Source organism: Protopterus annectens, chromosome 13.part0 (assembly GCF_019279795.1).
Source record: "Protopterus annectens isolate FY-2018-M chromosome 13.part0, PAN1.0, whole genome shotgun sequence".
NCBI classification, from domain to species: domain Eukaryota; kingdom Metazoa; phylum Chordata; order Ceratodontiformes; family Protopteridae; genus Protopterus; species Protopterus annectens.
Genome location: NC_056747.1, coordinates 1,338,531,146 through 1,338,534,823, shown reverse-complemented (window position 1 = coordinate 1,338,534,823; position 3,678 = coordinate 1,338,531,146). Strand labels below are relative to the sequence as shown.

General features: G+C 35.2%; 1 pseudogene; it reads left to right on the top strand.

Moving 5' to 3' along the window:
* The first annotated feature begins 267 nt into the window (after positions 1-267).
* On the top strand, positions 268-1,265 carry LOC122788061 (annotated as a pseudogene).
* The last annotated feature ends 2,413 nt before the right edge of the window (positions 1,266-3,678 follow it).

Here is a 3,678-nt window from a genome sequence, read left to right as displayed (position 1 = left end):
TTCAGCATATTAAGGTTGTGTTTTATTATTACTTATCCTGAAACTAGCGCAATTAGTGTTGTTACTTATCCTGAAACAAAAACACCTAACAGGAAAAGAAAAATTGAAGATGAAAAGCGAGTGTATCAAAGCAGATGGGAATCAGATTATTTGATTACAAACAACAGGAATAAAATTCAATGTCTTGTTTGCAAGCAAGTTTTGTCAGTGCATAAAGGGTATAATGTGAAACAACACTACAGTACATTACACAGTAAAACCTTTGATATGTATATTGCAGAATATAAGAAGAAACTGATGCACCAAACCAGTTTTTTTGCAAAACTTAGCACAGAACAAAGTTCTAGCATTGCTGCTTCGTACAAAGTAGTATTGGAGTTAGCAAAAGCAAAGAAGCCTGTTAGGGATGGTGTGATAGTGAAGAAATGTGCATTTGAAATGGCAAAACAATTTAATGAGCCAAAATTAGCTGAGAAATTTGAAACAGTGGCATTATCTAAACAGACCATTGCAAGACGTGTACAACACATGGATCAATATGTTTCAAAAAGCTGTGTGATTTCATAGCAAAATGTGAGTGCTTTTCATTGTGTCTGGATGAAAGTACTAACCAAGCAGACGTACGTCAACTTTTAATTTTTGTTCGAACTATTCAAGAGGACTTTATTATTAACGAAGAACTCTTCATTCTTATATCTTTACAAGGGACTACTAAAGGTACTGATATTTTCAAACCAGTTCAAACGTCTGTTATAAACTATGGAGGTTTTGATAAATGTTCCTGCATCATAAGAGATGGGACCAAAGCTATGACAGGGACTGGAAGCAGCTTTTTTGGACTATTGAAACAAATTAATATTAACTGCCCTACAATTCATTGCATGATTCACCAAGACGAAATCTGTGGAAAATTTCTACGTCAAGTCAATGCCATGAAAGTAGCTGTAAAAATAACTAATATTATACGAGGAGGTAATAGATCTCTGAGTCATCATACGTTTTGAGATTTCTTGAATGAAATAGATGCTGCATATGGTGATTTGCTCCTTCATTCTGATATTCACTGGTTGAGTGTTGGAAAACGTTTTGAACACTTTTTTGCCATTCGGAAAGAAGTACCCATATTTCTTAAAAATGATGTGAAGTCTGACACAACAGAACTTGAAACTTTAAAGCAAGATCCCATATTTTTATCAGATCTTACATTTATAATAAATATGACCAACCATTTGAATGAGCTAAACTTAAAACTGCAGGGCAAATAACAGAATATTGCCAACTTATATGGTAATTTGAATGGCTTTAAAAGTAAATTGAAGATTTTTAAATCAACATTGGCTAATAATATTTTTACTTTTTTTTCTGAATTGCAAAGAACATTTTGAAGAAATGAAGAATTTTGAGGAAATATAATTTTCAGGTCATGTGAAGTATATTGACATGATCATTGAAGATTCTGAGAATGGATTTGGTGATTTTAAGGAAACTGAAGAAGATATTTAAATTTTTACTCAACCCTTGACTGCCATCATTGAAAATGTAAGATGTGACCTTCAGCTGGAATTGTACAATTTGCAGTCAGACCATTTTTATACTAACAGAAGTGAAAAGAGAGAAGATTTTTTTTAATTACTACCAATAGAGAGGTACCCGTAATTCAGGAAGTTTGGACTCAAGATATGCTCAATGCTCGGGAGCACATATCTTTGTGAAAGCACTTTTTCAATGATGAAATTCATTAAATCAAAGTAGAGATGTTCATTGGCAGATAATTCTCTTGCAAATCTACTGCGATTGGCAACTACAAGCATCGACATTGATATAGCAGCTTTAGTAAACGAAGCTAAACTATCGCAGAGCTCTCATTGAAGTGAAGAGGTTGACGGGTATGCTGGTCACAAATGCAGGCAGGATTTGGTCATAACTTTAAACAGAGCTGTGATAAGCACACCAGGACAGACATTTAGTTTCTAAAAAGGACTCATTTTTTGTACATTTGAATATAACAAGTTCCAGTGGAACAGATCTGTGAAGAATTTCTTAAGCACTGAGCCAGAGGCTGTCAAGAATTGTGACCATACAGAAGGAAGCACTGCTAATAACTGAGTTATGATGGTTAAATGCCAGCAAGTTTAATATTTTACCACAGCTAGAAAACTGGCCCTTAATGAAAAGATATTTGTTCTTTAAAAATTACTGCATCTTGTCTACTGTTTCAATAGAAACTTTTATAAGCACCGTGACTTTTCTTTCTTATGAAATTTTTGAAGTGCTTGCTAAACCTAACACTGTAGGACTCTCCAAGTAATTTCAATATATGTTCTGTATTTATTATTATGGATGCAGCCCTTGGATAAATCTTTTTTTTTTCTAATGTGGCCCTTGGATTACCTAAGGTTAGACAGCGCTGTTTTAAGTTAATAAGAGCGATATTTAAAATCTGTCCCTATTTTGTGCCTTTGTATCCCATTATTATTGGCTTTGTAAATTTTTCTTGTGCTAAGAAGTTGAGGGCTTTTCGGTCTCTACCTATCGCTCTCCCCGTTGCAGTTGGAGGAGCAGTTTAGGATTGTCATATATATCACCTAACCACAAACTCCAATCACATCTCCAAAGGATATTTCACAGGAATGAAGTTTGCCAGTTGAAATGGAAAAACTTACAACTTCGGCAGCATGTTTTCCAATTAAAATAAAATAATAGTGTAATGCATTTTTTAATGGAGTTCTGAACAGATTTAAAAAGGGGGCAGCTTCCATCCCTGTGCCATTGCCTAAATCCACCACTGAGTATGGGTTGAGAAGGCTACTGGGAGGTTTGATTTCTTGTCCCATAATGACAGTTGCTCCATTGTAGAACTTATGGAACTGGTTCTCACATATAATTATGTTTATTTTAAAGGTGAAATTTTCCAGTAGAAAACTGGTGTGGCAATGGGGGTGACATGTGCCCCTATTTTTGTGAATCTAATATTATTCGAATGGGAAAGGAGATACATAGTCAACTCCGTATTTTAAAAATTGTTTCCTCTATACTAGATTTCTTGATGACATCTGTGTTGTGCGGAAAGGATCTAATTACTACTTGTTTGAGTTTATTAATTATTTATGTAATACTACTGAATTTCTTAAGTTCACGTCGCATATAATGGAAAATGAGTTTAATTATTTGGATGTTCTTGTTTACAAAAACAGAGAATTGGGGAGATGCTTGGCTAAAATTCATCGTAAACTGACCTACTGTAACTCCTTCCTTCATTTTGGTAGTGAACATCCCTTACCCAAAAGAGAAGTATTATTAAAGGCCAATTGGTACATGCAGCTTGTATGAAGTCTTTGTTTGATGATTTTATGTAAGAAAGTGTAGACTTAAGGAACATTTTATTTAACATTTGTTTACCAGGAAATTCTGACAGGGACAGAGACTATTTTCAGAGGAGGCCCAGGGAGAAACACTCCAGATGCACATCTTTGAAATGTGGGTGGAAAAAGGAGCACCAGGGGAAAACCAACCCAAACACAGGAAGGACATGAATACTCTGCAACAAAGGCACCCCAGCCAAGGATCAAACCAGAGAACCTCTTGCTGTGAGACAACAACGCTAACCACTGCACTACAGTGCCGCTTTAGTAAAGGCATGTTTTTACAAAGGGGTTACCCCAACCACTTTTTGTCTGA